We start from the raw sequence: 24,374 nt of genomic DNA on the forward strand, positions 1-24,374 counted from the left end.
TCAATTGAAAAAAAACCCAGTAAGCAATAAATGTTGGAAGGGGTGTGAGAAGACAGGAACTCTCCTTCACAGGCGGTGGTCTTGTAGATATGGATAGCCACAGGGGAAAGCGATTTGGTGATACCTAAACAAGATGAAAATCGAGTTACCTTATGACCCAGAAATTCCACTACTGGGCATATATCCACAGGAAATAAGAAACAGGTCATAACCAGACATCTGCACTCCCACAGTTCACAATAGAAAATAATTGAAAACAGCCTAAATGCCCATCAATAAACCAATGGATTAAAAAACTCTGCTATATACACACAATGGAGTACTATGCACCCCTAAAAATAGTAATGCAATGAAGAAGAATCTCGTATCGTGGAATGATTTGGCCTCATATTGTGGGAATATTTGGAGGATATTATGCTAAGTGAAGTTAACCAAGCACAAAAAGGACAAGTGCAACATGAGTCCACTGAGGTACGTTCAAACAACAGAACAGGCACAGGGGAAATGTACATGCCGCACAGTTCTGGGGCAGAGTACTAGAGGCTCTGGTAAGAGCCAGACTGAATACAAAGATGCATCCATCATCCAAAGGAAAAGAAAAGAAAAATATAAAAAAAGAGATGCAGATAGCACCTGTGTGGACTGACATCTTCTACCCACACCCCTTATGCCTTTATGGCCCATGGAGGGGTGGGGGAAGAAAAAGATGGCAATGGGGAAACAGGGCACTAATCCACCCAAGGGGAGGATATTGTTTATGTCTCCACAGGAAAGAGAGAGAGAGTGGTCTCATTCTGCCTCTCCTAGCCTTGAGGGCAACATTCCTGTTCAAAACTGCTCCTTCATAGAGAGGACTGCAGGGTCAGCCTTAGCTTAAGATATGATGCCCTCTTCCAAGATGACAGTACAACAGATGACATCACAGAATATACAGTTTGGGGAGGGTGGCTGGCCTGACCCATCCACATGGGGGCAAACCAAGAGGGAGTACAACGGACCAGCAACGGGAGCAAAGACACAAAGTCCTTGAGGAATCTCGATTGCAGACTTCTGACTTGGGACAGTGTTTGGCACCTCCTCTGAACTGGTTGGGTCTATTCAGAAGAGGGCCACACTGAAAGTCTAATGGTGAACAGGGTAGAAGGTGGGGCAATAGACCACTCCATCTTTGATTGCAGGAAGAACAAGGGGATCCTGTAGCAGGCACACTTCTCAGACTCAACTGCTGAGGTCTAAAAGTGCTGTTAGATGTGCAAGTCCTGGGTTATGAAACCCTGAAAAATAAGGGGATTGACCCAGTAACAGGGCCTGCACTCTGTTTAACAGAGGGACACTCATCACTCTGGGTAGGGACAACAGTTAGACTTAGAACTGTATGTATGCTTCTCTCTCTCTCTCTCTCTCTCTCTCTCTCTCTCTCTCTCTCTCTCTCTCTCTCTCTCTCTCTCTCTCTCTCTCTGTCTCTCCCTCTCCTTCTCCCCTCCAGGTGTTTATCTCTATAAGATAGGCAGGATAAGAAATCCCAGGAGAACAAAAGGACCCACAGGAGAGGAGGAGTAGTGGGGAGAAGAGCGATGAGCACTTAACAGGAACAGGGGAATAGCAAGGGATCTAAAATGGACAGTGAGTAGTGGGTAGCATTACTGGATATGGTTGATCAATTGAAATTTATCCAACAGGAATTACTGAGAGGTGAATTAAGGGTACAGATGGTAGCGAGACAGTAGGGGAAAGAAAGACGAAAGAAGAAGAAAGTAAAAGTTATATACAAGTATAACTATAGACAAGTATATGTATGTATGTGTGTGTGTATATATGGCAAATAAAGCTGCTGGTGCCTGGCTATTAAAGGATATAGTGTCTGGGATCTTAAAAACTTAAAAAGTGGTCATCTTTCAGGAAAGCAACAAAGTCCATACAGAAGAATCATATCAGCCTGTGTGCTCATGAGGTCTTGATGGGAATAGGTGTCAGAAATTAAAAAACAAGCAATCAGATTGACCTGAATGAGACCCAAAACCCACCTGTTAGATAAGTGGGCAGCCCTTCACAGAAGGGCCACACAGAAGAGATGATATATCCAAGGTGCAGTATAGCACTAAAGAAACACATAAATATTCTCTAGTTCTTTAAAATCTCCTCTCCTTACTATCATGGTCTTAGTTTCACCGTATTGATCTTGTGAGAACTATGTATATTCATTTGTACAATTAAGATTATTTGATGCATGAAATCCAAGATAGATAACTCTTTAAAAATAGTAATGGTAGTAATGACTCCTACAGGAAGAGGGATGGGGGATGATAACAATGATGACTGTATAACCTCGCTCAAGGGGAATATATAACATTTGTAGGTGAACAGGTACATTGGATGCTGTAAGATACAACAAATATATATATAAACTAAAGGTTCCTGGGGGGTAGATTGGAGGAGGGATGGGATAAAGGGGAGCTGATATCAAAGAGTTCAAGAAGAAAGAAAATGTTTTGAAAATGATAGTGGCAGCAACTATACAATTGGCTTGATCTAATTGAATTATGGATTGTTATAATATCTGTAAGTGATCCCACTTAAAAAAAAACTTGACAGTCCATTTCCAAAGAAAGTCACCATTGAAAACCCTATAGAAAACGTTTTCACTCTGATGTACACAGGGTCTCCCTGGGTCACAGTTGAAATGACAGCAGCTAACACTGATTTAGTGAGTCAGTGTCTGTGGTGTTTGGAGAGAGCCAGAGCTCCTGAAATACTAATAATTGAGCAAGTGAAGTGGTTATACATATTGATTATATTACTTTTAAACTTCTCTAGTTTTTAACCGAACAAAATGTGTAATACAAATGTGTTCAGAGGCAAAAAGCACATGACCGAGGTATAACTTAGTGCCTTCACAAATATTTTCTTTAGTCTACTTTTGATCTACAGTTCAAGCAAAATGCTACTCTGTCAAATTGAACTAAAATCATTTTCATTAAAAGAATGAAGGTGACTCATATCTTCTTTTTCTGAGCAGACTAGGGCAATTCTGTGGTCATCCCTGGAGAAGTTTGGACAAGCCAAACTGATTCAAGGTGACTAATTTAAGGGGATATAATTTAAGAAGTTTCTAAATTTAGAACATGTTTCACAAGGTGGTTTTTTGCCTCAGTAGATGTCTCACGTATAAAGATTTTTATACAATTGGTAGATATTTTGATGGGTAGCCAAAGCTTTGTGAAGATGCATAAGGAATTATTAAATTTAATCTTTAGATAGTTGCTTGCACTCATTTGCATCCTGTCCATAAAATACCATGCAATACAGAAGGAAAAAAAAGAATTTCTTGACGAACTTTACTAAATGGTTATGTAAATCATTCTTTTTCATCGGTCATCTTTATGGATAGTTAAACCAATATTTTATTCTAAGGATTGTGATAAATTATACCTTAAAGTGATATTGAAGAGCTTAAATGTTTGAAACAAAAAAAATATGCCCATGTAATTAATTATCTGCTGGACAAGCAAGTACCTCTATCTGGTGGGCGGACACGTTGAAACAACTGATTATGCTGCTATAGAGTGTTTGAATGGGTTCTGTGGAACAGCACATTAATAGATTTTACTTGTAGGAAGAACATCATCATAAATTTGTTTCTCAGTTGACCAGCCCTTATTTGTATGCTCTGGGCTGTGTAAAAGGATTATTTTAAACATTTATTGTGCTCTTATTAGGGAATCTGATAAAATAGCCCTTTCATGTTTGTTTTATAATCTATAGAAGATGTATGAGCCTGAGAAACATAGCCTGCACATTAGCCAGTGATTCTTAACTTTATATTTATTGTAATGTAAATGTAATGTACTTTAATGTAATGTGATTTAATGTAAATTAATGTAAATGTAAATTTAATGTAAAATGGTAGTTGTCTTGGGAAATGATACAATCCCCTTTGTAGTCAGGCTATTCATGCTGCTTCCTTTCTCATCTCTTTGACTTAAGATTCATCCTGTTAAACACACACCTTATGAAAACGGTGTCACCTCCCTAATTGTACTGTATAAACAAAGCACACCTTTGTTCCCCCTGGGAGTCACTACTGATGGTAGAGTGACAAGCTGCAATTTGCCAGCAGTTCAGCCCCTGAGCTGACAACAAGTGACCTTTCTAACACTGCAATCAATGCTAGTTATTTGGGAAACACAATGATCCAGTTTGTATGTTTCAGTGGATGGGTCATTAGGCCACCCCCCATTGACCAGGGAATTCGTTAGGTGGGCTAAGGTAGGCCAGATGATGGAGGAATGTTAATATAGTGAAATTTATCAGGGTTTTGCTTTTTTAAAAAGGTGTTAGACATTTGTAATAGCACAAATTATCATAAGTAATTGGTTTTGCACTCCATCACACAGGGTTTTCAAGTGACCATTTTATAGCAAATCACTACTAATTTTGACAGCATTTATCATGATATATTTTGTTTAGATTTCTCAGTTTGTTTGAAGAAGTAACTTGAATACTTGACTTCTGTATATCCTATTTGAATAGTATCTCCAGGCATTTCTTGAATATGCTTTTTGTGATCTTTGGAAAAAGCTGTTGAGATAGTTAAGGTTTATTGTGCCAACCTGGGCAATAGACACATGTGGGATTAGTTGAAGGATGGGGAGAGAAATGGCTTGGTGAACCTCGCTTTTCTGGTTCCTTGGTCTCTTGCTCTCTGATAGTTGGACCAGGGTGCAGCTGCCTTAGCCAGTTCTCTGCTTCAGCTGGCAAAACTCACTTCCTGTGAGACATCCCTGAGGAGAAGTGACATAGCCATACTGTGTTGCAGCCCTGGGTGTTGAAGCAGCCGTGTAGAGACCCCTATCAGTGCTGAGATGCTTACATGCTCACTGATTGGGCTTTCCTCCTGCCATTGACTTCCTTGCATGTGTTTTGTGAGATTGAGGAGGACTTTGTAGATTGGTGTCGGACATTGGGATAATGTTGGATTTATGAGCTTGGACAGCATTGGGTTGGGATGCTTTCTTAATATACACTTATCCTTTATCTAAAACTCTCTCTTATATACATATGAGTGTCTGTGAATTTGTTTCTCTAGTCTTCCCAGACTACACAGATGTTATGATGAAATCAGATACCCCAAAAGGCATTTCTCCTGGAAGTCAATAGTATTGTTGAATAACTACTATTACCTGCCATCTTCTGGAAACAAGGCTACATTGTCTTCTTGTTCCATTGAGTAGGATGTGGCCACATGACCTGCTTGGTCCAGTGACATGGAGTAGACATGCAGAAACTCTATAGTCAGATGGGATTCATTATATTCTCTTCCTTTTACTCTGGGTTAGAGTGATGAAAAAATCAACTGTGCACACACTCACACACAAACACATGCATCCGTGCTTATGTACAACTACAATGGGCCTGAGTCTGAGTGACAAATGAATTTGGTGTGTTATATTGTTGAGATTTTGAGGTGGGTTATAAGATTAGTTTTCAAAGTCTTTTACCAGAGGACCCTTTTATACTCTTAAAAATTGTGAAACTTCCCTAGAGTGTTTGTCCATGTGGGTAATATTTATAGATAGTTTTGGGATGATTAATTTTGCGAGGCAGGGTTCTTTTTTATTCATTTTATTTGAGGCTCATACAACTATTATCACAATCCATACATACATCAATTATATAAAACACATTTGTACATTTGTTACCCTCATCATTCTCAAAATATTTGCCCTCCATATAAGCCCCTGGCATCAGCTCCTCATTTCCCCCTCCCTCCCTGCTTCTCCCTCCCTCATGAGCCCTTGATAATTTGTAAATTATTATTTTGTCATATCTTACACTGTATAACATCACCCTTCACCCACTTTTCTGTTGTCCATCCCCCAGAGAGGAGGTTATATGTAGATCCTTGTAATCGATCCCCCCACTCTACCCTACCCTCCCGTTATCGCCACTCTCACTACTGGTCCTGAAGGGATCATCCCCTCCCTCAACCCTCCCAGAATCGCTACTCTCACCACTGGTCCTGAAGAAATCATCCATCCTGGATTCCCTCTGTTTCTAGTTCCCATCTGTACCAGTGTACATCCTCTGGTCTAGCCAAATTTGTAAGATAGAATTGAGATCATGATAGTGGGTGGTGAGGAAGCATTTAGGAACTAAAGGAAAGTTGTATGTTTCATCGTTGCTACACTGCACCCTGACTGTCTCGTCTCCTCCCTGTGACCCTTCTGTTAGGGCATGTCAAGTTGCCTAAAGATGGGCTTTGGGCCCCCACTCATCCTCATTCACAGTGATTTGATTATTCTTTGATGCCTGATACCTCTTCCCTTTGACACCTCATGATTACACAGGGTGCTTCTTCCATGTGGGCTTTGTTGCTTCTCAGCTAGATTGCCGCTTGAGTACCTTCAAGCCTTTAAGACCCCAGACAGTATATTTTTTGATAGTCGGGTTCCATCAGCTTTCTTCACCATACATGCTTGCTTATGCACCGCTTTGTCTTCATTGATCATGTCAGGAAGTGAGCATCATGGAATTCCCATTTAATAGAACAAAGTGTTCTTGCATTGAGAGAGTATGTGAGTGGAGGCCCAATGTCCATCTGCTACCTTAATATTAAACCTATACCTATATGCATATAATTCTATTTCTGAATCATTATATGTAAATATATTTACATATGTACATGACTTTATTTAGACCTCTATGAGTGTCCTTTGGTGAGATAGGGTTCTCTAGAGAAACAAAACCAGGATACTTTATATACACATACACACAGACACACACATATTTATACAGTGAAAAGAACTATGATGGCTAATTAGATCACACAGCCAATACAAAAGCTTCAGTTCAACTTACTTTCGTTGAACAGTTAATATACTGAAAGTCCTTCAAATTTCAATGGCTGCAGGTTCAAGGTCAAGGAAGCAGACAGCAGAGTCTTTACTCAGGCAAAAGAGGCAGATTTGGCTGCATGCAGCAGACAGTAGGGTGGGGGCAGCAACAGTCAGTAGTACTGGAGCTTGGCAATCAATTTACAATGCACCGGTGACACTATCTACCAACCTTGAGTTCAAGCGATGTACACAGTAGCAGTGTGGTGAAACAGGTCTCAAAGCAGCCTCAAACTCTAGTGGCATGATCCACGTACTGGCTTGACAGCACATGGGTAGACAAAGAACTAGTTCAAGCAGCACATTGCTCCAATCACCATGGAGGAAGAAGAGTGCGGGGATGCTAGCCTCCGAAAATATTTATCTTGGTGCCCTCCAATCAAGCTGCAACTTGATTAAAATCTGCTCACGTGTTCCTATGGAGGCCTAGTTGACACAATAAACCTAACTATCACATCACTTAAAACTGAGATATCCTTAAAGCTGGTGGGGAATAAGGAGAGGGGAGCCAGTAAACCCAGGGATAAGAAACAGCAAGATGTCTAAAATCAATGACCAGGAGGGCATAGAATGCCTGGTGGGGTTCAATCAATTGCAGTGTAGCCAAGAGAAAGTACAGAGAGCCAGATGAAGGTCAGATATGATAGCGGTTCAGGAGGAAAGTAAAGGAAATAGAGGAAAGTACTAGGAAGCAAGAGACACTTATAGAGGTATAAACATAAGCATGTATTTATGTAAATATATTAATATATAACAATAGGGATATAGGTCAATGTACATATATTTATAGGTTAAATACTAAGGTTTCAGATAGTCATTGGACCTATACATAAGTCCTCCCTCAACCTCAACTCAAAAACACTTTGCTCTAATAACCTGGCATTCTGTGATGCTCACCTTTCCGAGATGATCTCTGAAGATAAAATAGGTGCATACGCTAATGTGGTGAAGAAAGCTGTTGGTGTCCAGCTATTATTACAAGATATAGCATCTGGGTTCATAAAAGGTTGAAGTTGAACAAGCGGCTATCTAGCAGGGGAGCAACAAAGCCCACATGGAAGAAGCACACCAACCCATATGATCCCGAGGTGTGTATGGGGTCAGGTATCAGGCATCAGAAGACCCCAAAGAAACAACCATTTTGATGCAAACACCGGGAGTTGGAATGGAGACCCAAAGCCCATCTGTAGACAATTGGACATCCCTTTACAGAAGGGTCACAAGGAAGAGATGAACCAGCTAGGATGCAGTATAGCATAGGTGAAACACAAAACACTCCTCTAGTTCTTTAATGCCACCCCCCACTATCATGACCCCAGTTCTAGCTAACAAATCTGGCTAGACCAGAGCATGTACACTGTTACAGAAAAGAAGAGCTCTCGAGACATCGAATCCAGGATAGATAAACCCCTCAGGACCAATAGAAAGAGTAGCGATATACCGTGATGAGAAGGTGGGGGAGAAGGGGGGGAAGGAGGAAGCCATAGCAATGGTCAACGTACAAAACACACACCCCAGTGTGGCGGAATGAACAAAAGAAACGTGTGTGAAGGGAGACAGCTGACCTTGTGAAATATGAAAATAAAAATAATTTATAAATTATCAAGCAGCCATGAGGGTGTGAGGGTGGGGAGGTAGGGGTAAAAAGAGGAGCTGATACCAAGTGCTAAAGCAGAAAGAAAATGTTTTAGAAATGATGATGGCAACATATATGTACAAATGTGCTTGATACAATTGATTTATGTATTGTTATAAGAGCTCCCAATAAAATGATTTATTGAAATTTAAAAAATTCAAATGTAATTAAATTATATTTAATTAGCCATCAGAGCAATGATGTACATCTGTTGCCATTGGAAAGTGAAATGGGAATGAAAAATACCATCTATGAGAATAGCACTGAAAAACAAAAAGACAGAAAAGAAAATAGCATTGACCTGGGTTCCTTCCAAGGGTCTCAAAGAGCTCCGGAAGATGTTTGAGACCTACTCACATGTATCATATGAACTAATAATCCTACCTTGGTTCTGCGTAATCCAAGGGAAAGAATGATGGGAGAAATATTTGGGAAATGTTAACTTTTTCTTTTTCAATCACAATAATGCAAATCATTTATTCTTATAAATTACATGTACTTTTTATACTAATAAGTACCCGTTTCACTAGAATACTAAATAATACACAGAAAAATCATATGTAACCATATACACGATCGCTTCTTGGCCTTTTGGCTAAGATCAAGTGTAGTAACCTTATACATGTTTGTGAATTTTATTTAGAAAATGTGAGAGTATAATTTCTTGCTCTATGGGATTTAAATATTTCAGCCTTTTTTCAAATTTGGTGGAAAATTGAATACAAAATTAATGGACTTTTTGAAATTCCCTCATATGGATAAAACAAAAATTTCCATTTTAACCATTTTAGTATCCGTTCCTTACCATTCACCACGCTATGCTCTCATTACCACTAACTATTTCCAGAGGTTCCTCACTGCTCCAAACAGAATCTTGGGCTTTGTTTAGGTATAACTTCTATTCTATACTCTCGCCATTCCCTGTTGCAATTGATGAACTTTGGTATCTATGCATGTTCTTATTCAAAATATTTTATATCAGTGGTTCTTAACCTGTGGGTCATGACCCCTTTGCGGGTCGAACGACCCTTTCACAGGGAATGCCCAATTCATAACAGTAGCTAAATTGCAGTCATGAAGTAGCAACAAAAATAATTTTATGGTTGGGGGTCACCACAACATGAGGAACTGTATTAAAAGTCACAGCATTAGGAAGATTGAGAACCACTGTTTTATATAAATAGAATCATATAACACTTACCCTTTTGTGTTTGAAGCATTTTACTCATAATATTTTCAAACTTATTCATGCTGTACTATGAACAGACTTTCTTTTATGGCTGGATAATAATACATTGTATATGTGTACAAGACTTGATAGTTTCTCACCTTGTGGCTATTGTGAATAATATTGCAATCATCACTGGAGTTCCTAGACTATTGTAAAAATCGGATTAATCTTTGTGTACTTAAAATTGATCAGATCAGGCTTCTTGGTAAGGAGTTAGATAAAATTAATTTATTGTATTCATGAGTTTTTGTTAGTTTACTGAGTCATGTTCTTCTGAATATTTGAGCTATGGAACTGTCAAATATTGTCATAATAAATATTCACTCCCTTATTAGGAGATATAAAGTTATTAGATGAAGTAAAGATGGCTAAATATGTTTCAGGGAAACTTTGAAGTTGTACTTGATAGGAATTACATATTGATTTATAACAGGATCCTTAGTTTAACTTAAAGTCACCTATTTCTAATTAGCAACTCAATTATATACTCACTGAAAAACAAAATGAAGAAATTTAGCAGTAACAATTTTAATTCTGATGATATGAAATTTAGTACAACTCAGCATTTTCAAAAGGCATGATTGTTAAATATTTTCTGAGTTTAGTCTTAACATTTTCCTAGTAAGGAGTGGAAGGGGAATGCCCATAGGTTTCCTAGCTATTCTAGATCGTTGACATTGAAGTCGGGGATGAAGACAGACAGCATGCACTTCTAAAGGTAGCGCCATCTTTCCAGCTCTTTTGAGTTTTCTTTTTCAGTAAATACTAAGCACCTACTGTGAGCACACTGTGTATTTTGTGAAATCAAGAAGAACCGAAGTGCAAGGAAGCAGATAGATACTTGACACAAAAATCTTGTATTTAAGTAAAATAATATACTAAATGGAAGAAAAATAATTTTATGAACTTATCTAGATTTGATAAGGACTAATCTTCATCTGCAAATTTACTACCAATTATAATGACTTTCAATTCCCTGTAACTTGGAATCCCTTGCATGGTAGCTGAGAAACCTTGAACTTAAACTTGCTAAGAAGAGATATGTGATCAAGAGAACAACTCCTTGTCAGGCTACTTGTTGTTGCTGGTATCTGACTGCCCCCAAGAGGCTGAACATCATTCTTTATGAATTTGATTGAATGTAAAGCAAGATTGTCTTTATAAATGGCTCGATTGGTTCTTTCTTTGTTGACCCAAACTTGTTTCGTTTCAGTCTCTAAGAAGTGTATAATTGTGACTGACAGGAGCAGTCACATTTTCATATCCCTGAAAAGGGTATGTTTTCCTTTTCCTATGCATCTTTGATACTTTTTGTGGTGGCTGTGATTTTGAGTAATAATTAAACCCAATCGTGCTTTGTAGTTTAGGTAATTTCGTACATGGCCCAGCAGATGGAGACATGTAATTTTTTCAGTTTTATCATGTCTTCTCTTGGTCCGTTTGGCCTTGGTCACTTCTTCAGCTGCAGTGTTCACGATTTGCAAGTGAGCTAATGAGTATACCGTCCTCCACTTTTCTTTCTCTCCGTAGGGCACGTTGGCTTCTTCTTATTCTTGCATTTCTTAGATATTCCCCAGTAGTAAAAACAGTGTTTACTTTAATGACATTGTGATGGAAAAGCAGAGCAGAGGCCTCTCTAAACCCCAGGGAGCAGATTTAAATACTATGCAAGGGTCTTCTTTTTAATTTAAATCATTTTTTTTGGCAGCTCGTACAACACTTGTCACAATCCATACACCCATCCATTGTGTCAATCACATTTGTATATTTGTTGCCATCATCATTTTCAAAAACAGTTTCTTTCTACTTGAGGCCTTAGTTAGCAACTTCTCATTTTTTCCCTTCCTCCTTTACCCTCCCTCCCTCCCTCATGAACTCTTGATAATTTATTAAAAAAATTTTCACGTCTTACACTGACTGATGTCTCCCTTCACTCACTTTTCTGTTGTCCATCCCCCTGTGAGAAGGTTATATGCAGATTATTGTGATTGGTTCCCCTTCTCTGCCCCCACCTTCCCTTCCCCTCATGGTATTGCTGCTCTCATTATTGGCCTTTAGGGTTTTACTGGTCCTGGATTTCCTGTGTTTCCAGCTCTTCTCTGTGCCCGTGTACATGCCGTGGTCTAGCCTGATTTGTAAGGTAGAATTGGGATCATGATAGTAGGGCGGAGGAAACATAAAAGAACTAGAGGAAAGTTGTATGTTTTATTTGTGCTATAATGCACCCATGACCTTTCTGTAAGGCGATGTCTAATTGCCTACAGATGGGCTTTGAATCTCCACTCTATACTCCCCCTCATTCACAATGATATGCTTTTCTGCTCTGGGTCTTCGATGCCTGATACCTGATCCTATCAACACCTCATGATCACACAAGCTGGTTTGCTTCTTCCATGTGGACTTTGTTTCTTCTCAGCTAAATGGCCGCTTGTTTATCTTCAATGCTTTAAGACCCCAAATGCTATATGTTTTGATAGCCGGATTCCATCAGCTTTCTTCACCACATTTGCTTATGCACCGCTTTGCCTTCAGTGATCATGTCAGGAAAGTGAGCATCATGGAATGCTCGTTTAATAGAACAGAGTATTCTTGTATTGAGGGAGTACTTGATTGGAGGGCCAATGTCCATCTGCTACCTTAATACTAAACCTATAAATATATGTACATAGCTATATTACCCTATTGTCATATATAAATATATTCTCATATGTACATTCCCTTATTTAGACCTGTATAAATGCCCTTTGCTTCCTAGTTCTTTCTTCTATTTCCTTTTACTTTCCTCTTGTCCCCATGTGAGCGTCTTACACAATATGTTGACCACGGTAACATTTAGAATAAACCACAGAGATCAGATCAGTAGGATTAACATTGAACGTAGGTTTCTGAGTTGAATTTATGGAGTAGAGAGCATATTATTCATTTGTTTCTACATAGCCACTGACACAAAAAGGAAGGGATTATAGAACAGTCTTAATTTCAAGAGAAGCTTTGTTGGCATTGTGGTTATGTGTTAGGATTTGATCCCCAAGATCAGCAGTTTGAACCCCCAGCTGCTCTGTGGGATAAACATGGGTTTCTATTCTTGTAAAGAGTTACAGTCTCAGAACCCACATGGGCATTTCTACTCTCTTCCATAGGGTCACTTTTAATCAGAATCAACTCAATGGCAGTCAGTGTTTCGGTTTGTTTTTGACAAGATAATTTGAAATTTCAATGTGTCTGTATGTTATTTTCAAGCAACATAATGAAGTGCATTCAGGAAAAATATTTTAATGACTTTGCAAATGAAATGATTATTCCACAAATGTCTTTTGACATCCTGAGTGAGTTCTAGAAGTAGGTCATAACTGAATTCTATAGTTTCATTGTTCAGATCATGATTTTAAGATTAATGAGTTAGGTAAAGAAAACAAAACACTTTTTATCTAAAATTGTGTATATTGCAAATACTTGTGTCTTTGGTAATGACTAAGGTGTATAATAATTTCAGTTACTAATACTACCTTCTGTTCCTTCACACTTTTTTTGGGAAAAAGTTTCATACAATGTTTCCAGATTGGAGTGCATGACTCAATGTTCTGTTCCCTGGAGGTGCCTGGGCTGAAATGGCGCTATAACCATTAACAGGATTTTCAAGATTGGTCTCCATTTCCAATCTTGGTGGGGAGAGAGAGAATTCGTGGAGACTCGTGTTGAGGAGGTTGCTGTGAGCTGTGCACACCCCGATGGCAAGGCCAGAGGAACGTAGTCTGTGCAGCTTGGACGGGAGGGTGGCAGTGGAGCTTAGCTGGCTGCTTAGGAAGAAGTCAAGAACATGTGCTGACTAGCTGGAAGCCTCTTTCACGTTGGCACAGGGAGCAGAGAAGCTCAATTTCTATTTAAGAAAAGGTCATGCCGTGTTCAATTGTCACAAGATAACATTAATTTAAATAGAATATATTGATAGCCTTTGTCCTTAAAGGAGTGTCATCTTTTAAAATACCCAATTAATTGACTAAGATAATGTATTGAGACTAACCTTAGTTAGATTATTTATGATATTGTGATAGAAAAGACTGTGAAGATTAATCCATATATCTACTAGATATTATACTACTAGAGCTTTCTTATTTTTCATTTTATTATCTATGACTTATATTTCTATAAAGTAGATATTTTCTTACCAAGGCTGATAAGATAATTTCCCACTATATAGCAAAGATATATGAGAATATATTGCTACTTAATTCAGTAAAGTAAATATCATTGAATAAATGTCAGCTTTTCCTGGGAAATCACTGCATATATCCCTTCTGGATAATATATTTATCAAAAAATCAATACTGAGAGTAAACAGACTTTTAATACATCTGAAGGAGCTTCCTAATAAACTATAATCCTATCTCATAATTTAAAAGTATTGACACCAATAGGCATTGACAAATGGTATCAGTAATTTTTGTAGATTATTCTTCAGTGAGGTCATGTATGATACGTATGATTCAGTTTTAACCTTGTGTCTTGGAGAAATTATATACTGCAGAGGTATGTAAAGACCACTCTGGCCCCTCTTTCTGTGTGGTAAGATCCCAGAATAGTGCAGAGTTCAGTGGTCTTCTGTTATTTTACCTGATGTTTGCTTTGTCAGTGCTGGGCCTTTTTGCTGCTTCGCTTTCTTCCTCCCTCTAAAAACACTTGTCTTTGACTTCCTGCTATCCCTTATTAGGTAGACCTGATTTCTCAAAATTTTTCTATGAAAAAATATTTAATGGGTGTTAAAATAAAAATTAAAAAATAACATTTTATATTAGCAAATATAAAAATAGTTCCTTACTCATGAAACAGTACCTATATTCGTGGCCCAAGAGATTTCTTCTCTGGCATGTGTAAGAACCAAATGCTAAAAATAGATTCCTGAAATACAGTTTGTTTGTATTCAACTTTAGACATTATTTCAGTATACAGTCATCACTCAGATCATCCCATCAATGTGTTTGGTGCAGTTGCTAATTATGTTCTGTAATTTGAAGGTAACTGTTTGCCTACTTATTAAGTGTTCCCTGACTTGAGCACCTCTTAATTATTCAAGCTACTTGACTCTGTTGAGCCTCATTTGTAAAATGAGGAGATTATAACTCATCATGTTATTGTAAGAATATAAAGAACTTTCAATACCTGATGCAGAGTCTAGTTAATCGCTATTTCTAATTAGTCATCATTTAATGGGCTTTGCTTTTTGGATGTGCATATCCTGAGGCCATGATGATTATCTTTTATGCATGCTCCTGAGTATTTTATATTTAGTTTTCTCAGTGCAGGAAGAAGATGAGGCTGTCTGTCCCTGTAAGATGTACGGCCTCAGAAAACCCATACAGAGTCTCTATAAAGTGGAATCAACTTGATGGCAGTGGGTGGAACTTTTTATACTAAACTACATACATTTAGACCTATGATCCATTTTTTATTAATTTTATATGGTATCTAAATTTTATATATGGTATCTAAATTTCATATAGAGTCTAAATTCATTCATTTGGAGGTGGGATTCCATTTATCCTAGTCCATTTTGTTAAAACTATTGTGTTTTCTTCCCACAAACTCATAATTGTCCTGGCACTTATGTGGGTACATTTTACCTCCAAGTAATAGGCCTTCATGCTATTCAAAGTACTGAATGTATCACCTTGACACACTGCCAGGCCCACCATTTGAAATGAGGGTCTTCACTGGGCATGTGTGACTGGCCAGGCCTTTTCACTTTAAGGAACCAGTTTCCTTTCATTCTTGGTGAACTAGAAAAGCATATACTCTGAATCTGAAGCCCAGCCATTGTCTCCAGTCATGTGCACCTTCTTATTCTACAGTTAATGAAGAGTTGGATCCTTGTGATGTTGAATGTCCACAGGTACCTGTCACGGGATGGGGTGGAGAGAAAAGTGGACTATCTGACCCTAAGTCTTACATTTATGAAAGGCCTTACTTCCATGCACTCTTTTAATTCCTCTTTATTGTGAACCAGGTGAAAATTTACAGAGCAGATCATCAGTTTTATACTCAATAATTCATAAACATTTTGTTTCAACTCATCCATTGAAGTTCCCTCAATGTATTCTCAATTATCTTACTTCCTCCTTGTACTTCCTCTTTCAAAGGCCTTTACTTTTGGACTTTTGATATTATCCCAGAAATAAAGGGGAAAAAGGAGAACCCTTAGGGCAGAGCACTATGTGAGCAAGACTAGAAGTCAGTGCGCTCATCAGAAGGCCAGAGCTGCACACCACGGATGGGTCATCTGTTCAAGAGTGTAATCATCTTAACTGGATTTTGCTGCATTATAAATAGCAATTGTATTGAATTGTAATTATTTTAATATTTAAAGTGTTAGTATGCCAAACAATTGAACATCATTTCAAAGTAATAACTAGCATTTCTTAATTTTTTTTTAGTGTGACTAAAGTAAACCAAAGCTCTTGCCATGTGCCAGTGACCTCAGAAGTAGAATCCCTATGGGTCTCTTTACACATGAGTCACCTGTGCCAGCTGCTCTGTGTGAAGATATTCGAATGTGTACTGGTGGCCAGGGGTAGCCAGGGAAGCTGTGACCCTCCCTGGAACCAAGGTTTCAGTAGTATATTCTCCCAGTCAACATCATAGCTTACAAAACATGCCTAAAATCCATGATTTTTTTCTTCCTTTTTTTCCTTGTTGCACTTCTCTGATCCAAAGATCAAAAGTTGTAAAACAGTTTCCCCTCGTGACCTTTGCTGTACTAAGTGCTAATTCATAGTCTTCACTCAGTGGTTCTCTGCTGGCAGGTCTTGTCCATGTTAATTGTCCTCCATTGTATACTTCTGATATTACATTGCTTTTGCATTTTAGTATTAAATTTGTGGTGAGCACTGCCATTTGATCTGGCAATTCTGCCAGTAGACTATTTTGCCTTCTCTCTGGGCATAATACAGTTCATCAACCTTGCAGCTGGTTCTAAGATGTTCTCAAAGTGTGATTTGTCCACAGCTCCCACACCCCCTTAGAGAAGTAAAATTTTGACTAGTATGTCTGAAATTGAGGGTATTGTTCTTTCTTTCTCATTTTTTATCATTTTATTGGGGGCTCATATAATTCTTATTACAATCCATACACACATCCATTGTGTCAAGCCCATTTGTACATTTGTTGCCATCACCGTTCGCAAAATATTTGCTTTCTACTTGAGCCCTTGATGTCAGCTCCTCATTTCCCCCCTCCCTCTCCATGCCCCTCCCTCATGAACCCTTGATAATTTACAACTCATTATTATTTTGTCATATCTTACACTGTCCGACATCTCCCTTCACCCACTTTTCTGTTGTCCATCCCCCAGGGAAGAGGTCATATGTAGATCCTTGTAATCGGTTTCCCCCTTCTACCCTACCTTTCCTCCACTCTCCAGGTATTGCCACTTTTTCCACTGGTCCCGAAGGGATCATCTGTCCTGGATTCCATGTGTTTCCATTTCCATATGTACCAATATACATCCTCTGGTCTAGCCAGATTTTTAAGGGAGAATTGGGGTCAGGTTAGTGGGGGGACGAAAGCATTTAGAATCTAGAGGAAAGTTGTATGTTTCATCGTTGCTACCCTGCACCCTGACTGGCTTATCTCCTCCCAAGATGCTTCAGTAAGGGGGTGTCCAGTTGCCTATAGATGAACTTTGGGTGTTCACTGCACTCACCCACATTTACAATGATATGATTTATTGTTCTTTGGTGCCTGATAACTCATCCCTTTGACACCTTGTGGTCACACAGGCTGGTGTGCTTCTTCCATGTGGGCTTTGTTGCTTCTCAGCTAGATGGCTGCTTGTTTATCTTCAAGCCTTTAAGACCCCAGAAGCTGTATCTTTTGATAGCAGGGCACCATCAGCTATCTTCACCACATTTGCTTTATGTACACATTTGTCTTCAGTGATCATATCAGGAAGGTGGGCACCCATTGATATGATTTTTGGTTCTTTCATGTCTGATACTTGGTCCCTTCTACACCTCATGGTCACACAGGCTGGTGTGCTTCTTCCATGTTGGCTTTGATGCATCTGAGCTGAATGGCTGCTTGTTTACCTGCAAGCATTTAAGACCCCAGATACTATATCTTGATAGCTGGGCACCATCAGCTCTCTTCACCACATTTGCTTATGTACACATTTGTCTTCAGCGACCATGTTGGGAAGGTATGCGTCATGGAATGCCAATTTAATAGAACAAAATATTCTTGCATTGAGTAAGTACGTGTGTAGAGGCCCAATGTCCATTTGCTGCCTTAATACTAAATCTATAAATATATGACCATAGATCTATTTCCCCACCATGCTATATAAATATATTTACATATGTACATGCCTGTATTTAGACCTCTATAAATACCCTTTGAGGGTATTGTTTTATCATTCTTGGTAACATTCAGTCATTTAAAAAAGTATATTAACATGGTTTCTTTAGACCAGTGGCTCTCAACCTGTGGGTCATGACCCTTTTGGAGGAGTGTCTTGCGATCCTTTCACAGGGGTCACCTAAGACCATCAGAAAACACATATTTCCAATGGTCTTGGAAACTGAGACACAACTCCTCTGTGTCCAGGAGGGTCTGCCCAAATGCAGATACATCCACATACGAGTGCCCAGCATAAGGACTGTTACCCAGGCTACACCTGGGTAAATTTGGCTACAGCCAAAATTTCATTTATTTATAATTAGAAATACATATTTCACAATATATAATTACATGTTGTTGTGATTAATCACTATGCTTTATTTAAGTTCAATTTATAACAATGAAAATACATCCTGCATATCAGATTTTTTAAATAAATCATTTTATTGGGGCTCATACAACTGTTATCACAATCCATACATACATCAATTGAGTAAAGCACCTTTGTACATTCGTTGCCTTCATCATTCTCAAAATTCGCCTTCCACTTGGGTTCCTGGAATCAGCTCATTTTCCTTTTTTCACTCCCTCCCCCTCCCAGCTCCCCCTCTCTCATGAACCCTTAGTAATTCATAAATTATTATTTTATCTTATCTTACACTGCCCGGGGTCTTCCCTCACCCACTTTCCTGTTGCCTATCCCCCAGAGAGGAGATTACATGTAGACCCCGAGATTGGTTCTCCCTTTCTACACCCCCTTCCCTCCCGGTGTCGCCACTCTCACCGCTGGTCCTAAGGGGTTCATCCGTCCTAGATTTCCTGTGTTTCTAGATCCCTACTGCACTGCTGTGCATCCTCTGGTCTAACCAGGTCCGTAAGGCAGAATTGGGATCATGATAATTTGGGGGGAGGAAGCGTTCAAGAACTAGAGGAAGGTTGTGAGTTTCATTGTTGTTACACTGAACCCTGAATGACTCATCTCCTCCCCACTACCCCTGTGCAAGGGATGTCCAGCTGTCTACAGATGGGCATTGGGTCCCCATCACACACTCCCCACATTCACGGTGATGTGATTTTTCCCCCTACCTTTGTTGTTTGAAACCTGGTCCCCTCGGCCCTTCATGATCACACATGTTGGTGTGCTGCTTCTATGTGGGCTTTGTTGCTTCTGGGCTAGATGGCCGCTTGTTTACTTTCAAGCCTTTAAGTCCCCGGACGCTATATCTCTCCATAGCTGGACACAATCAGCCTTCTCACCACACTTAAACTTATGCACACATTCATCTTCAGCGTTTATGTGAGGAAGGTGATCAAACAATGATGGTTTTTGTTCTTTGGTGTCTGCTACCTGGTCCGTTCAATACCTTGTATTCACTTCTGTGTGTTTCTTCTCTGTGGGCTTTGTTGCTTCCAAGCTAGATGGCCGCTTGTTTGTCTTCAAGCCTTTAAGACCCCAGATGCTGTATCTTTTTGATAGCTGGGCACCATCAGCTTTCTTCACCATGTTTGCTTATGCACACGTCTGTCTTCAGTGATCATGTCGGGAAGGTGGGTATCATGGAATGACCATTTAGCTCAGCAAGGTGCTCTTGTATTGAGGGAGTGTGTGTGAGAAGTCCCAATGTCCACTGCATATCAGATATTTACACTACGATTCATTACAGTAACAATATCACATTTATGAAATAACAACGAAAATAATTTTAAGTTGGGGGTCAGCACAACATGAGGAACTGTTTTAAAGGGCCGCGGCATTAGAAAGGTTGAGAACTGCTGCTCTATATAATCACATTGAGTTACTCAGAGATGTGTCTTGGAAAATAATGTAAACTTGTTGGCTTCATGACTATTTGTCAAAGAACTTGGGTATATGGATTGCAGGTCAAGTAAGCTCCAACTTTTGGATATCCATAATTTTCCTTCCAACTTGTTCTTTCCCACTTCGGCAAATTGTATGAAGTCACCATTCTAAATATTTGCATTGCATATTTGTCTTGTAGGTCTTACTCACTAACGTATTGTTATTTTGCACTTTAAAATTTGTTACTGTTCTTTGTTACTACTATTTATTTTAATAATCCCTTTGGAAACAAGACTCTAATTTCTTAGAAGTGGACTACATATTTACACCACATGATCATAGCACACATGAAAAATTCAACAGATGCCGGGGGTAACCTGCACATGATATCAATATATATTAACTGACATGGACTGCTGGCCTCCCTAACTTTAGCAGAGATTAACTGGGCTCTTGCTCGTGATGGTGGTGTACAGTTATCATTCAAGATCACAGATGGATTGCAGAGCAGATTACAGGGTCCCTAACACCGAGTTTTAAAAGAAACTATATATATATATATATTTATATATTTATATATATAGCATTTTAGATAAAACTAAACCATCGAAATCTTACATTTATGTGTGCTTTAACAATATTGTTAAGAAAGCAAGGGTAGGTCAAATCTACCATATCAGTCTTGTCTGAACACAGCTCACCTCACACCCTAGGTCTGTGTGGAGAGCGTACTTCCTTTTACTAGGTCCCAGAAGATAGATGGTATCACCCACCTGGATACCTCTGGCCACTCCCAAAGGAGAGCATGCTGGAGTATCATAAGATGCCTCTTAATGGGGCAAATAGGGGGCAGTTGCTCTAATTTCAGCAGAATTTAATGGCTACTAAGTTAAAGTACTCAAATTCTGATCCTCACTTGTATCAATAGTTGTTGGTAGGCATTTGATTTGCTCAGACTTAGGGCAGTCTGTGTTTAACACCAGGAAACATTTCCCTATTCTTCAGCAGCTTCATGACACTGCAGTCACAAGGCTAATCCTTCTCATCTAAGAGTTTCCTTCATTTACGTTGGCCCTCTATCAGACAATATGACTTTTCTAAGGAATGGTCTTCCCTGATGACGTCAGTTGTGTTTGTCTGTGTTTCACATGTCCCCATACTATTGTCAGTGAAAGGGTGGGGGGGGGGGATTGCTGTTCAGGTTAGAACTCTGATTAGATTTATGAAAGTGTGACTCTGTTACTCTAGTTATGGTTCCTCAGGTGTTATAATTTTCCTACTTGAATAACAGAATAAGTGTGTTTGTAATGTTTGCATGAAAGAGAAAAAGCAATAACCATGGAGGTTAATTATTTCCAACAACAACAAAAAACTACCAAAATATAAAACCAAACAACCCTGCAGATTTTTTCTGCATTTATGTAGTTAATGATGAATTAGGACACAGAAGGAGACCTTGGGTAGTACAAATGGTTAATGTGTGTGGCTGTTAACTGAAAGACAGGAGGTTTGAGGCTGTCCAAGTGCTTTGGAAGAAATGCTTGGTGATCTACTTGATAAAACTCAGCCATTGAAAATCTTGTGGAGTATATTTCCTTTGACACAAAATCACCCTGAGTCAGAATTCATAGTAGCTGTTAAGGAGCTCTTGTGGTATACTAGTTATGCATTGGGCTGCCATCTCCAGGGTTGGCAGTTTGAAATCACCAGCAGGTCCGCGGGACAAAGCCTGGGCTTTCTACTACCATAAATAGTTACAGTCTCAGAGACCCACAGTGGGTGGGTAGCTCCCTCAATGGCAGCAAGTTTGGTTTTTGCCTTGTTTAAGAGACACACGCCTGACGGTTAATCATTTCAGTATGCTGGAATACTTCCCAAGCCCTGGTAATATGCATTAAAATTAATTGTGAGCCATTTGCTAAAATTTTGGTGTTTAAAATTATCAATCTTTTAAAAATGTAATATTTAGCAAATATTCTTTATTTTCACTAGTAGACTATTGGTTTTTCTTATGAATATTTAGGCTATATTTCTCTTTACACTTAAACTTTTGTCTTCAGTAGCTTGGTGGGCATATTCTTCAAGATCAAGATATTTGATATTGAATTTTTCTTCATGTTTTACATTTGACAGTGTGGAAAATGTATCGAAAATACCTGTTGATCAAGGAAACTCTGGTTAAAGAGTAATATCTTAGTAGATCATACTTTGGTTTTGTTAGGGGAATGTGGATGTAACATTTTATTTCTTAGTGTTTGTTATTTAGGGAATTTTTTTTGTGTTTAAGTTCTAGTGTTGCTTTTTATGTGTGTGTAGTAAGGTATACATACACAGCGTGGTCAGGATGATTCTGTAAAATCTTTTCTCAATAGATTAGAATCCAGTTTGGAATCCAGTTCTTCTGTTCTCATGGCAAAGGAGGCAGCAGTCATGGAGGCAATTAGCCACGTGTTCCATGTTGCTGTATTTGTTGAATCTGATTCATAGCAACCCTATGTGAAACAGAACGAAACACTGCCTGGTCCTGGATCATTCTCACTTACTCCCTGCCATGAATTCAGAGAGGTGCGCCTTAGTCTTTGAAGTAACATTTTTTCTTTTTTATACTTTAAAGAGCTCTTTGTTAGAACTTTTGTCAAAATACAACATGCTATTGCTTGTTATGATATTGCTTATTTGTCCAATATGACCATCATAAAGGGACCCAAATCCACACAGGAGGATCCACTGGTTTATGCAAGTGAAAAATCCAGGGATCTCTGCTTCCTTCTGTGTTGACTTCCCCAACAGTTAGGAGAGGCTTAGTTATGTGGAGAGAAGCCAGAAATTGAACAGCACCTCAAGGGCGCAATCCTATAGACTCCTCAGCGTCAAGGTCAGTCAGTAGTTAAGTCTTAAGATTAAGTCTCATTGGACCACCATGATCCATGTGCTCATTTTAATCTTTTTATATGCATTCATTTATTGAACATTTACAGTATGTTAGGCCTTGAGCCAAAAACTGTAGTTCATGATTTTGTTTATTTGAAAAAGATTGTTATTGTTAGTTATTGTCCACTAGTCTATGACTCGTGGCAACCTCTATACAAGTTTTCAGAATTTCTATTACTTCTCTATCATGCATAATCACTTTTCTATCAATAGATTTTCTTTTGATATCATGTCCAAAGTAAGCAAGTTGAAGTCTTACCTTTCTCACTTCTGAAGAACATACTGATTATATTTCACCTAATTCTGATTTGGTAAACATTTTAGCAGTCCCATAGTTTTCTTTGTTAACTTTTTATTTAATGCTTGTTTCTGAAAGTAACTGTGTTTTGAGACTCTTTTGGCTCTGACTTTTATGACCAAATTTCAGTTGAGATTCATATTTTGTATAAATTTCGTTGTGATATGATTTCATTAGTCTGGACCCAATCTGTGATATTATTGCAGTTCTCTGATCACGAAGTGCAAATGGGTATGAGTTTGAAAATTTAAGATGTACATGTCTATGTTGTCCAAAATAATTATTTAAGACCATTACAAAAGCTTTTAGCAATTGACATCATTTGTGTGACTTTGAAAATGGAAATATTTACTTAAACTTCATATGAAAATGAAATAAAATATTGATTTTATTTTAGGCCCCTTCTTCCCTTAACTAACATGCCCTTTCATTCTCTGTCAGCAAATTTAAATCTCCCTTCCAATAATTCCTTCTTAGTCATATTATCTTACTTTAAATACAGATGTGCTTTAGGATAATTCTGTGTTCTTTCTGCACTGACCACATAATGACATCCTGCTCCCAGCAGCCCTGTCATTTGTGCTTTAGCATTTGTAAATGGGACTTCATTTCTTTTTTAAGAGCAGTTTCCGACTTGGCACATGGAAAATAGAGTGTGGTTATTTCTTTGTTTTGCTTTTATTTATGTTAAAGGTGACAGAGCCCTTGAAATTATTACCTATCTTTACTAGCTTCTATTCTGAGGTTCTGCCATCCCTACTCAGCTCTAACTAACCTTTCTCAGCAGACGACTTAGAAATGCATCTCTCAAAATCTGGTCCTCTTCTCTAGTTCCTCTTCTCCAGCTTTCCTTTTAACATCTCGGTTGACAACCCACTGTTGTGAGCGCAGCAGTTTAAAAACGGATCTCGGCGTGTTCCTCCTTTGCTCACACCATCAAGCTGGCTCTAGCTCCATATATATATATATATTTCTCTCTCTCTCTCTCTCTCTCTCTCTCTCTCTCTCTCTCTCTCTCTCTCTCTCTATATATATATATATATATATATATATATATATATATATATATATATATATATATATATATATATAAAGGGTTCCTCTGGAACCCTTTCCTGAGGAAATCTTTAAGCTTTAATTTACACCGTGTCAATATAGTTGTCTTGATATCCTTAAGGGTCTCAAATCATGTG

The 24,374-nt window shown here is 38.6% G+C and overlaps 1 protein-coding gene and 1 pseudogene across 7 annotated transcripts in view; both read left to right on the forward strand.

Annotated features, from left to right (window-relative positions):
• PTPRM (protein tyrosine phosphatase receptor type M) overlaps window positions 1–24,374 on the forward strand; it is a 901,381-nt gene that overhangs the window by 247,435 nt on the left and 629,572 nt on the right. The window lies entirely within an intron of this gene.
• On the forward strand, window positions 9,105–9,225 carry LOC142428260 (U2 spliceosomal RNA; annotated as a pseudogene).

This window comes from Tenrec ecaudatus, chromosome 15 (genome assembly GCF_050624435.1).
Source record: "Tenrec ecaudatus isolate mTenEca1 chromosome 15, mTenEca1.hap1, whole genome shotgun sequence".
In the NCBI taxonomy this organism is placed as follows: Eukaryota; Metazoa; Chordata; class Mammalia; order Afrosoricida; family Tenrecidae; genus Tenrec; species Tenrec ecaudatus.